At 41.8% G+C, this 13,368-nt stretch overlaps 1 protein-coding gene across 27 annotated transcripts in view; it reads right to left on the reverse strand.

Annotated features, from left to right (window-relative positions):
• The window catches only part of LRRFIP2 (LRR binding FLII interacting protein 2), a 108,325-nt gene extending 101,144 nt beyond the window's left edge, over positions 1-7,181 (reverse strand). For 24 of the 27 annotated variants that reach the window (XM_038570400.1, XM_038570398.1, XM_038570396.1 and 21 more), the window contains exon 1: positions 6,149-6,217. The gene's annotated coding sequence lies outside the window, so the exon portion shown is untranslated. Of the gene's footprint in view, positions 1-5,441; positions 5,912-6,148; positions 6,218-7,016 lie in introns of those variants that run through there. The other 3 variants (XM_038570377.1, XM_038570376.1, XM_038570401.1) reach the window with 3 other exon arrangements.
• Positions 7,182-13,368: the final 6,187 nt, after the last annotated feature.

Here is a 13,368-nt window from a genome sequence, read left to right on the forward strand (position 1 = left end):
GTTAAAATGTTTCAACTTAGGAAAGTGGGGGATACAGAAAGAATAACAAAGTGATCAGAAAAAGTAACTCTAAAATTAGTTTCCTAAAACAGTAAAGCTATGTTATATCAAAACTAGTTAAGATTTCGGTGTTTGTAATGAAAAAAACAACTAGGATATACAAGGTTCAAAGTGAAAACAATGAAAAAGTTGAACTATGATTTTTTTTTTTTTTTTAAGAAGAGTTTTAGGGGATCCCTGAGTGTCTCAGTTGTTTGGCGCCTGCCTTCGACCTGGGGCATGAGCCTGAAGTCCCGGGATCGAGTCCCACATCGGGCTCCCTGCATGGAGCCTGCCTCTCTCTCTTTCTCTGTGTCTCTCATGACTAAATAAATAAAATCTTAAAAAAAAAAAGAAAAAAAGAGTTTTAATATTTCACTTCTGAGGACACACTTGTACTCCAAAGCTTTTCCCAACCTCTTTTCCACTTTCTGTTCTGCACGATCCTCTTTTTTGTTTTGTTTTGTTTTGTTTTGTTTTTTCAGTAGGGGAAGGCTGAGACCTGAGACAGGGAAGGGATAATAGGAATAAATCAGATAACAGGAACAGAAAAAAAGAAAAAAAAGGAAAAATTCTCAAGTTTACTTTTTCTCCTTACACCGAATACATTATTAAATACATTGTCATTACCAAATGCAAATAATCCAAATTTCTGAGGGCAAGGAAAAACCAAATTTCTTGGAGTTACAACCTAATCTAAAGCAAAAGAAAGGAAAGCATCTCCAGGCTTTGAGTCTGTAAATTAAGTTTGCACTGCATGCAGAATTCTTCAAACAACCTTGACTGTAATACAAGGCTGCAGTTTAATATGCTGACAGAAACCTTGAATAAATGGGTAGAGCACTAAGCCCTTTAAACAGCTTTCTAGCCTAAGAAGTAAAATCAGTTAAAGAACTTTAAACTCAAGTGCCTCACTCACTAAGTATAGAAAATACCAAGGTCTTCATGAGAAAGCACATGATACACAGAGGCAGCTGTGCTGGGAGATAGAATCTGGTAACAGCCTCGAGTTATTTTTAAAGAGATAACTTCATGATAATGTACATGAGACTGTAGCAGTTCTATGGGAAGAAGAGAATATGAACCCAAAATAATCCTGTAAAATAGTCTTTTGTTCCTGGTGTCCTTTTGATCCAAAGATATATATATGTGTAAGTCTCTGAACTAAACTAGTTCAACTAGGGCTATGGCCTCCCTATGCCAGTATCAGTAATGGTTTGCCTGTTGTAAAACATTTGACTGATCACCCTTAACCCAAAACATATCAATACTGGTACAATACTGTGCTCCTCCTTCTGCACATTCTTCTAAAATACCTTCCTCATTAGTTTTCCTTAATCATGCTTAAAAATCATTCTTTAAAAAGGAAGACAAAAAGGGGGAAAAAATGATCCTGGAATATGCACACTAAGCAGATTTTCACCCCAAAACTTAGCCTTAATCGTCTGAAGGCAAATGTCCTCTATAAGCTCACTCTTCTGTGGTTGCCACTTTTCCTAAACCGCAGGCCTTCCTGACTTGCAGCAGGGCCAGGACAGATTACAGTTATGTGGTAGGTTCTGTCAGACAAGCTTTGACAAGGCCTCAAAATAGACCCTGGGCATCAGCCAGAGAAACTGCCACTCATAAGTTCCAACTTCATCATCAGACATTAGCCCCTCAGTATTTTTTTTTTCTCTAGCCTCTCTGATTTTAAAAGGGCAAAAGTTCCTGAAGCCCCCTCCTCCTGGTCATGAGTGAGCTGTATAATACAGAAATTGAACTTTTAGGGATCCCTGGGTGGCGCAGCGGTTTGGCGCCTGCCTTTGGCCCAGGGCGTGATCCTGGAAACCCCGGATCGAATCCCACGTCAGGCTCCCGGTGCATGGAGCCTGCTTCTCCCTCTGCCTATGTCTCTGCCTCTCTCTCTCTCTATGTGACTATCATAAATAAATAAAATTAAAAAAAAAATTTAAAAAAAAAAAAAAAAAGAAATTGAACTTTTAAATGCTTAATTTGCTCACATACAATTTACAGAATAAAAACTGAATCTGTACCTATCCCCTGCCTTGGGAAATTAATCCATCAGTAACACTCTGGTTTGCAAAAGGATTTTTGAATCTCAAACTCTACAGAGGTTTATTTTATTATGAATAGACTAAGGATGTGAAAGGTAAAGGAAGACAGAAGGTGGACTGATTTCTTTGCATAATAATATAGTAGCAGATTTCAGCAGGGCAAGAAGTTAAACCATATACAATATTTTTAATTGATATGGTCATAAAATCCCAAAACAACCAACTGACTACAAAATGTATTCATTTAACTATTACCAAATATAAATGGTTTGCCTATAACACCAGTCTTCAAGCTACAGTATTTTTTACCTTTACCAGTACAAACAAAATTAACCACCTGTCACTCTGAAATGTTTAAGACTGCTTTATAAAATACAAGTTACTATTTTTTAAAATGGAGAGGATAAAGAGCTCCTTTCTCCACAAGGTTGAGAAAGAAGATAACTTCTATTATAAAGTCCAATATAAGATTGAAACAAATTTATGAATCTCCTCAACTTAAGCCCCAACTTTGCAATCACTCTTTCAGAAGTATATTCCATATACATACTTGCGGACTAGTGCAAAGACATATACTAGTTGTTCACTATAGCAACATTTGTAGAAAGCTAGAAACAACCTAAATGTCTGCTAATACGGAATGGTATAATAAATCATGGACAATAAATTATGGTTTGTCTACACTATGCAGGACATCCGGTCTTTTTTAAAACCCACAGGGACACATGTGCTAATACAAAAAAATCCCTAAGATGTGTCAAAGGTAAGAATGAAAGAAGAAAGTTCTCCTAAAGATAGGTGATTACATATGTAATAGAAAATTTGGATTAGAACATAGAGGAAACCATTCACAGTGGTTGCTTGGATTGGAGGACACAGGAATGAGAAAAGGCTAGAAGTTTGTTTTGTAAAGGAGGCTTCCTTTGCACCATATAACATTCTCTTTATAAATGTTTTATCTATTTTTAAAAGTCCCACAAATCAGGGACACCTGGGTGGCTCAGCGGTTGGGCGCCTGCCTTAGGTTCAGGTCTGATCCTAGGATATGGGATCGAGTCCCACATCGGGCTCCCTGCGAGGAGCCTGCTTCTCCCTCTGCCTGTGTCTCTGCCTCTCTCTCAGTCTGTCTCTCTCATGAATAAATAAATAAACCTTTAAAAAAAAAAAAAAAGTCCCACAAATCTACTGTACCCATGAAGTGGACATTCTCTTCCTATGTATGCATGCCATGTTTTCCCTTTCCTCAATCATTTTTACTCTTATCTACTGTTCTCCCTACTATTAGACCAAAACAAAAGCATACATATTTAGCAAATCTCAGACTTCCCCCAAGAAACAGAATAAAGAAATAATAAAAAAATAAAACTTATAGTAAACCCAGTTTTTAGTCCATTGTTTGATTCCTTTTAAGTGTGGCCTAATTTCTTGTAGGGCAAAAAGTTTTAAAAGTGCAACGTGCAACACAAAAAAAAAAAAAAAAAAATCAGTCCAAAGGTGTCTATGTAGGATCTTAAAAGGAAAAATGAAGGAAAAAGTGAGTTATTTTACTCACAGGGCAAATTCTGCTCAATCCCTGCCTTCTGATTTTAAAAGTAGAGTTTTGAATAATGGTTATAAAGTCTATTGTTTGCAAATCGGATAAGGCAGTACATTTTCCTGGTTAAAGGTCCATCTCTCCATTTAGAGTCAGTCTCCAGAAAGGAAGTAACTACCTAAAAGGAAAAGGCTATGAAATGGCCTCTGTTTTGTAGGTGCAATGGATAGTGTCCCAATGGTAAAGACAGAGGAATTGTATTTCCTCTTAAATCATCCTCATCAACATTCCTAGCACACTGCTGGGAGAATTTTTTTTTCCTACACATCATCGATTCTGTTCCTCTTTACACCAAGAGCAGAGTGAAACAATTCACAAAGAGCTTAGCAAGACACAACTCTCATTTCTAGTAAAAATATGTTTTTGGTTTTGTTTTGAGAGAAAAAGAATCTACTTGCCAAATACACCCTCCTATCACTTTGTTCCTTCATTATGGAGATGCTTAAATCATGACGTAAGAAGGCTTCTTTTGCATGTCTACCTATCAAAACTGTTAGTTATGGTGGTTTCCACAAGGGATTTTCCAAAAGGGAATCTCGGTTTACTGGGAACTGAATTAAGTCACTGTTAGCTGGACAAAAATCAAAAGCAACATTAGGGAACGCTGTATATAAGAATGGATATCCAAGAAAATAAGATGCCAAAATTCAGTCAAGTAATTAAAGGAATCTGGTAAGTAAGACCAACTTACCATTACTTTATAGCCGATAACTAAAGTTTCCTACAAATGAAAATCAAGGTAATATAAGCTGAATTCCCAAAAGAAGAAAAAGAAAGCTAAAAATATCAAGTGCTCTATGATTCAAGGTTATTTTGCTTAACAACATTTTTAAAGCCAAAAATTATCAAATTACATTTCAGCAATAAAAAGTTCATTCCAATAATAAATCACAGCTTCAATACACTTTCTTCTATAACAGAAGTTACATAAGAACTCAGGTAGTCTCATTCCACATTTTTAAGGATTCACAAAATAGGTGAATCAAAAGACTCAAAAGATTATTTTACATGCTGTAGATTATTTCAGTAAACTTTTTTTTTTTTGATTAGTAAACTTTTTTAATATCTTTTCACTGACATTTATTTTGTTTCTAGATCCCTTCATTTATCTTCCCTCATCCGGCAAAAAAATGTGGGGGGCGGGGCAGGGGATATAATTACAACAATCTACTTAGCAACTATTCTAAAGCCAAATATTCTTCAAAAGTTCGGTTTTTATTTCCTTACCATACTTCATGACAATAAATATCCCAGGAATAAACTTAACAAGGCAAAACACACTTCATGAAATGACTGAAGGGATCTAGTTAAACAGGCAGGAACAAACTTCTAGCTTTCCTCTATTCCAATTTTAAGATCCGTATCAATGAGTCACAGAGTGAGTGACCTAACTTTCTAAATGAATCACACTTTCTGAAATTCTTACTCTAATATAATACTAAGTCACCATCTCTATATTTGTTAAACAGAGCATGATGTTGGTTAAACAGGGTTAATTCTGCACGACTTCCAAACCACAGCGAACCTCAAGTGTCTGCCAACCATCTCTTATCTGCAACACTGCATTCTCCTACAATTGCTCCTTCATATATAAATTCATCCCCAAATGTGATCTCGGGGAAAATGTTATTTTCAATATGAAGTCGCCCACCTGTACCTGCTCACCATCCCTCTGATTCCATTTACTGCATCCACGTTCTCTTCCCATTGCAATAACATAAAAAATTAATGGCTACTCAAGGCATTCTTACCTGTTACCTTTTAGTCAATTAACCTACTCTGCAGATGTTCTGATTTCTGCAGAAATGCTGAGTCATTAAATGGAAACTCAGAGAAAATGCGCTGCCAACAGTTAAAATTTCGGAGGCAGCGTTTCCTTAGCTGTGTCTCAGCAGCCCGGTATCTGCATCTCGCACGGTCGCAAAGTAGAGCAAACACTTGAACTTTTTTCCCTCTAAGGAAAAGAGGTGCGTCGCGTTAGGTCCGCCTGCTTCCTGCTGTGTGTCCGCAGGCAGGAGAAGCAGGCCCGACTGGAGCGTGGAAGTTAACAATCTGGGTGTGAATAACGCCCCGCGTTAGTCAAGCATTAACCCCAACGCCCGCTCCGACCCAGCGCCGGTTGCGCCCGCGCCTTGGTTCGGGTCGAGGAGGAAGGGAAGAAATCCCATAAAAATATCCCGCCCTCCACCGGCCTGGCTCCGTGGGCCGGGGAGGCGCCGGGCGAGCGCCGAGCACCCGAGGCACAGGGACAGCGGCCGATGCAACCTCCCACAAAGGGAGCAGCCCCTTCCCCTCGCCCAGACCGCGGGCGCGTCAGGAACTAGGCGTGCGGCCGGCGAACGCCCCGGAGCCCGTGGGGAAGCCCGGCCCCCAACCGGGTCAGCGGCGCGCGGCTCGCACGGCGGCGGAGGCCCGGCCGGGGGTCTCGGCGGCGGGGCGGCGGGGCGGCGGCCCTTACCTGCCCCTGGGCGCGGGCTGCGGCTGCCGCTGCCGCTGCCGCTGCCGCTGCGGCGCCGCCCGGGAAGGGGCCGGGCGCGGGGCGGCCGCCGGGAGCCGGCGGGGCGGAGAGCGACGGGCGGACGGCGGACTGGGTCCCAGGCTCCCGGGCTGGACGCGGCGGCTCCCGGCGCCCGCGTCCGGTCGGTCGGTCACGCCGGCGGCCCCGCGGCGCGGCGGCTGAGACGGAGACAGCGGGAACCTGCCCCCGGGAGGAGCCGCAGCCGGAGCGGCCGGCGGAGGAGGGGCGGGGCCACAGGGTCGGTGACCCGCTCACCCGGAAGCAGTCGGCGGCCGCGGCGGCGCGCGCTGCGGGGTCGGCCGGGCCCGGGCCTGGCTCGGGACTCCCGGCTCCCCGGCTCCCCGGCTACGCGCCGCCCCGGGAGCCGCCACCGCCGGAGGGAGGGCCGAGGCCCGAGCAGCCTCGAGGTGGCTCCCCGGAGCCCGCGGAGGACCACGAGCCGGGAAGGTGAATTGAGGCGGGCGCCGGCTCGAGGCTGCACCTGCCCGGGTCTCCCCTACACTGTCCGGCCCAGAAGGCCTGGGTGAGCGGGCCGGGCGGCGGTTCCGACTGCGCGGAACGGGTGAGCGGGAGCGAGGGGGGTCGCGGCAACGCTGGAAGCCTTATCTCCAGAATGAAAACGCCTGATTTCGAAATGGTTTCCGGAAAGGACTGCGGCGGGGTGAGGGGCTGGGGGAGGGAGAAGAATGGCGGGACGTAGAGGCCGTTAAACAGCTGCGAGACACGCACGATCCCGAAGTGCCCCTCGAGACGCAGTTCCAGGCGCTGGGGAAAGGCCAGGGCCCACCCGGCTCCTGGGGACGCTTACCTTCTAGGAGGGTGGAGGGGTTTACGCAGACGGACAAGGTAAGGACAGACTGGTGAGGCTGTGCAGGAAATACAGAAGAAGGATGAGGGTGGTGTGGGCGAGACCCCTTTTTCTGGATAGGACGGCTGGAGGACCAACCTCTAGAGGGAAGTGATCGCCGAGCAGCTTCCTGGGGAAAAGGCACCAAATGCATTTAGACACAGCCTTACAGACAGGGACTGTAGGTTCCAGAACCTGCTGAATAACCCGCCTCTACAGCCTTCCCAGGGCTCTCTGTGCCGTCCCCTCTTACGCTTTCCAAGGCTTGCTCACCTCTTGGAGTTGGTGGGGCCTGGGAATATGGCACTCTTCGGGAAGGTTCCAGGCCTGAGTTAGGGAACGTTGGTCTCCAGACAGACATAAACAGGTGCTTCATCACAGGGAGAATTACACCATCAGCCTTGAAAGACAAATTCTTTAACTTTTTACCATTTCTTTTTTCCGTCACTTTTTCTCAGACTCATGAGTAAACATTAAAACTATGATTTTTTTTTTTTTTTTTTTAAACCTGGGATCAAGAAAAGTATGGAGCGCCTGGGTGGTGCAGAAGGTTAAGCATCTGCCTCTGTTCAAGTCATGGTCCCCCCGGGATCCAGCCTGGCTTCAGACTCCCTGCTCAGCGGGAGTCTCCACCCGACTTGTGCTGTCTCTAGCACACTCTCTCTCTCAAATAAATAGATAAAATCTTAAAGAAAAAAAAAAGGAGGAGCTTAATCTTTCCAAAAGATTGTACTGTTATGATCTGAATAAAAGAATTAGTGGCCTATTTTGCTAAATCAGTTAAAGTCAAAATAAAAAGCCGACTTGCAAAAGAGAGGACATATTCAGGTATTAATGCATTATCTGAATAATACTAATAAATCCAATAATGTTTATTAAATATTAGTTTATATAACTGCATAATTATTTAACAATAGAACAATTGTTTGGATAATAGTAGGATTAGATTCTCTTGCCCTTTTTATTTAACCCTTAGCCATTTGTTTTGACACATAGCAAACTATTAGAGAAAGAAACATTTTGTTGTGTCTTCTGGGAAAGCTGGGAAGGAACTCACCTTTATTGCTACCTATTCTTTGCACAGCATTGTGCTAGGCACCTAAATAATTATCCCTTTCAGTACTAAGACCAACCTTGAGATTTGTGGATTATTATTTTTTTAAGATTTTATTTATTTGAGAGAGAGAGGAGCACGAGATGGGGGAAGAGTCAGAGAAGCAGACTCCCCACTGAGTAGGGAACCAGAAGCAGGCTCAATCCCAGCCCTCCCAGATCATGACCTGAGCTGAAGGCAGACACTTAATCGCCTAAGCTACTCAGGTGCCCAGAGATATGGGGATCATTATACCCATTTTAGTAACAAAGACCTTGAGATTAGGAGATTATGACTAGCCTACGATAAAACTAGTAGCTGGAAGAGTTAGAATTTGAACTCAGGTCTTTCTAGCCCTAATTCCCTTTTTACTTTGCACCATATTGCTAAAACTCTAATTTTTTTAAAAAGATTTATTTATTAGAGTCACAGAGAGAGAGAGAGAGAGAGAGAGGCAGAGACACAGGCAGAGGGAGAAGCAGGCTCCATGCAGGGAGCCTGATGGGGAGTCGATCCTGGGTCTCCAGGATCAAGCCCTGGGCGGAAGGCGGCTCTAAACCACCAAGGCACCGGGGCTGCCCGCTAAACTCTAATTTAAGAAGGAAATATAAGTGAAGTGTCCAGTGTCTATGTTGCTTTAATAAGCTTTAAGGTATAATGATATGAGACAGTTTTGGAGCTTCTCTGTTTTTGCTTCTCCCTCTATAGGATATTTGCCATCTATTTGGCACCAAAAAAAACTGCTCCACTTGTTTTAAGAGTTGATAATACCTTTTGTCTTTTGAATGCTCCCAAGAATATGATAAAATCGTGACACTAACAGTTTGTCATGGCAAAGGGGTCCTGCCTTAATGTGTCACTCTGAATTATTTCACAAGCAGTCTTTCTTTGCACATTGATATGTGTTCCCAGATTTTTATGGAATATTGTGACATGTGAATGCCCCCAGGACTGTGTAGGCTGGCTACTCTAGGGACATGTAATAGATGAAGGAAAATCTTGCAAATGTTTATACAGTTTTGAGGAATGAGGTGATAGGATTTGTACATTTTTGTTCCTTTCATATCAGATCTTTCACATTTTTCTTTGATGATGTCAAGAGAAAAGTTTTCCTTTCTCAAGAGCAAACACTCATTTTTGTGGGTTTTCACAAAATTAAGTTGTTTTTTTGCAAACACTACTATTTTTCACTCTATACATCTCTAGAAAATACCATTAGTTCAAACATTAAAAATAGGTTAACACTTTTCAGAGTCTAATATTTTTATTAGTGAACTATGTGTCTGTCTTGGAAGCATTTTTAAAATTTTGGTTAACTCCTCACAACCCTATGGAAATCTGGCAAAGAAAAAAAAAAAAGAAATCTGGCAAAGAAAGTCTTCAACTATGTATAATTAAATTCTCTTTCTAAAAATTCCTTCTTGGGATCCCTGGGTGGCACAGCGATTTGGCACCTGCCTTTGGCCCAGGGCGCGATCCTGGAGATCCGGGATCGAGTCCCGCATCGGGCTCCCGGTGCATGGAGCCTGCTTCTCCCTCTGCCTGTGTCTCTGCCCCTCTCTCTCTCTCTCTCTGTGACTATCATAAATAAATAAAAATTTTTTAAAAAAATTCCTTCTTCATTTACTATCTTTCCTGTTGTCCTTATTTTTTAAATTTATTTATTTTTTATTTGGAAATAATTACACAAGAAGTTGCAAAAAAAAATAATAGATTCTTGTACCTTTCACCCAGGTTCTCCCACTGGTAACAGCTTGCATACCCATAATACATTATTAAAACTAGAAAATTAGGGATTCCTGGGTGGCGCAGCGGTTTAGCGCCTGCCTTTGGCCCAGGGCACGATCCTGGAGAGCCGGGATCGAATCCCACGTCGGGCTCCCGGTGCATGGAGCCTGCCTGCTTCTCCCTCTGCCTGTGTCTCTGCCTCTCTGTCTCTCTCTGTGTGACTATCATAAATAAATAAATAAATTAATTAAAAAAAAAAACTAGAAAATTAACATCCTGCTATCTTCTTTAAGTTTTTAGTTTCTTTTTATGTTTCATTATATCCAAAAATTACCGTTTTCTAACAATTCATTTTTAATTGTGCTTGATTTGGCTCTTCTCCCTTTCCTAAATTAATAAATGACAAAATCAATAAGCTTGCCACAGTGCCAATCTGGAATTAAAAGTTTACTAAAAACTTATATGTTTCAGCATATTAAAAAGGAAGTCATTTGTAACATTTTTGGTTTTTTCTGCTTACACTATTCCATGTCATTCAGCCCTAATAAACCTGTAAATGAAAACAACTTATGTATGTGTTTTAATATATCCTCTGACCCCTGAAATATTTTCAAAGAGATTGCTATTAAAATTAAGAGAAAAATAGGGACACCTGGGTGGCTCAGTCAGTTGGGAATCTGACTCTTGATTTCAGGTCTGGTTATGATTACAGGGTGATGGCATAGAGCCTCACATCAGGCTCAGCACAGAGTCTGCTTGGAGGTCTAAATAAATAAAATATTTAAAAAAAAAACAGAAAGGAAAGAAAAATAGTGCAAAGCTTTTCATTTGGGAAAAAAAGGTTTCTAAACATCTAACTATTCTAATGAGGATGCCATGATCTATTGGTTCAGAAGCCAAATCTCACTTATGGTTAATTCTGGCTCTACATGGATTTTCCTAGCCAGACAGCTCACCCTTTACTCCACTAGAGAGGAAACAAAGGAAAGAAAAGGAGTGAAAGTTACTTTCTTCAGTCTTAATGGTTAGGAAAAGTTGATGAGAGAATTTGGAATTTTGTGTAGATATCAATTTATGTATGAATGCCTTAATCACATCAAATGATGACTCTTCTGCATTTTATATTTATTGTAAATGAGTAAACATCTTTCATACTATGGTTCATTTAGCAAATGTACATCTACCGTGTAACCGTGTACCGGGTATCCAGTTAGACGCTAATAACGGGGACACGAGATTTTTTTTTAAAGGAGTATTAAGCTCTTACTACTATATGCCAGATAGAGATGCTAGGGATCCAATGGGAAGTAAAAAAAAAAAAGCTGTATTTTCTTATGAAACTTACTGTCTGGTAAGAGAGACAAATCATCACACAAAAGTATAATCTGAGTAGGTATTTCTAAGGATAAGGAGGTGGTACATGAGGGCATTGAAATGGAACTCCACCTAATCTGGGATATCGGAAATGGCTTCTAGCAGGAGATGGTTTGAGCCAAGATTTAAAACAGCCTGTGAGGAATCCCTGGGTGGTGCAGCGGTTTGGCGCCTGCCTTTGGCCCAGGGCGCGATCCTGGAGACGCGGGATCAAATCCCACGTCGGGCTCCCTGCCCTCTGCCTGTGTCGCTGCCTCTCTCTCTCTCATTATCATGAATGAATAAATAAATAAATAAATAAAATCTTTTTAAAAATGTGAGGGGCAGCCTCAGCAGTTTAGCGCCACCTTCAGTCCAGGGCCTGATCCTGGAGACCCAGGATCGAGTCCCACGGGAGCCTGCCTGTGTCTCTGCCTCCCTCTCTCTCTCTCTCATGAATAAATAAAAATCTTTAAAAAAAAAAAAAAAAAAAAAAAAAAGAAGAAAAAAAACTGCCTCAAGGTGGGGGCACCTGGGTGGCCTGGTTAGTTGAACATCTGACTTGATTTCAACTCCTGTCATGACCTCTGGGTCTTAGGATCAAGCCCAACATCAGGCTCTGTGCTCAGTGTGGAGTCAGCTTGGGATTCTCCCCCACTCACATTGCACTCTCTATCTCTCTAAAATAAATAAGATCTTTAAAAAAGAAAAATTGGCTAAAGTTAATACAGAGGTGAGGGAAGAGCATAAAGACTTCATAATGAAACCAGCAGAGTCCCAGGGCCTGAAAAGAAATAAGGGAGATAATGTGAAATGAGTCTAGAGAATTAAGCAAGGACCCAACATGCGGGGTCTTATAAGTCTAGTAAGAATTCTCATCTTTGTTTTGAAAGTGATACAAACCAATTTAAGCATTTTTGTGGGGAGAAAAAATAGTTTTTGTGGAAGTGACCTCAGATTTGTGTTTCCAAAAGATCACTTTCACTTTAATGTAAAGAATTCATTCTTTAAATTATCTTCTGAGTGCCCACCATAAGCCAAGTTCCATCTGCATACTGAGTACAAGCATTGAACAAACCAGAAAGACCCCCCATCTTTCAGGATCTTCTGGAAAATACACAACAGTACATAAGATGATGAGAAGCTCTATAAAGAATATTGGAACCCGAGAATAAAAGGATAGGGCAGTAATGCTATTTTATTAGCCTAAACCATATGAAATTCCTGATCTTTTCTACATTCCTTTTAAACTCAGAACAATATTAGGTTCATATGGTTCAACATGGTTGGATAACATTAAATTGTTCAACCGAATACTTATTTGGAAGAGTCAGAGAAGACCTCTGAAGTGATCCAAAGAAAGAGGCAAGCCATTCAAATACCTAGAAGAGCTTGCCAAGCAAAGGGACACAGAGTGCAAAGACCATAAAGCAAGAATGTACTAGCCATATGTGAGTAGCAATGAGGAGACCAGTGTGACTGAAGAGAAATAGACGACAGGGAAGAATGGTAACAGGGACCAGATCATACTGAGTCTTGAAGACTATGGTAAGAAATTGCCTTTTCTTTTTTGAATTAGGTAAGCTATCAGTTTTGGACAGAGGAGTTACACAATCTGTCATCTTAAGGAGGACTGTTCTAGGGGCAGTCTGGGTGGCTCAGCGGCTTAAGCACCTGTCTTTGGCCCAGGGCGTGATCCTGGAGACCGAGGATCGAGTCCCACATCAGGCTCCCTGCATGGAGCCTGCTTCTCCCTCTGTCTGTGTCTCTGTCTCTCTCTGTGTGTGTCTATCATGAGTAAATAAATAAAATCTTTTTTAAAAAAAAAGGACTGTTCTATTAATAGTAGGATCTATGTAGTGTGTGTACAGATGGAAAAATGTAAAATTTTTTCACCTTTGCTGTATGTTTGAAAATTTACCTAATAAGATTAGACTGTTTAACCTGCTGTATTGTGAATAGACTTTAGAGAGGCAATGATAAGATCAAGAATACTGGTTAGGCTATTGCAATAATTCAGGCAGCAGTGGAGATATTAAGAAGTGGTTAGATTCTAAATACATTTTGAAGATAGGGACAGTAAGATTTGCTGATGGAATAGATTCAAGATGCAAGAAAAAGAGAAAAGTAGGGGGCCTT

The sequence above is a fragment of the Canis lupus genome, chromosome 23, assembly GCF_011100685.1.
Source record: "Canis lupus familiaris isolate Mischka breed German Shepherd chromosome 23, alternate assembly UU_Cfam_GSD_1.0, whole genome shotgun sequence".
In the NCBI taxonomy this organism is placed as follows: domain Eukaryota; kingdom Metazoa; phylum Chordata; class Mammalia; order Carnivora; family Canidae; genus Canis; species Canis lupus.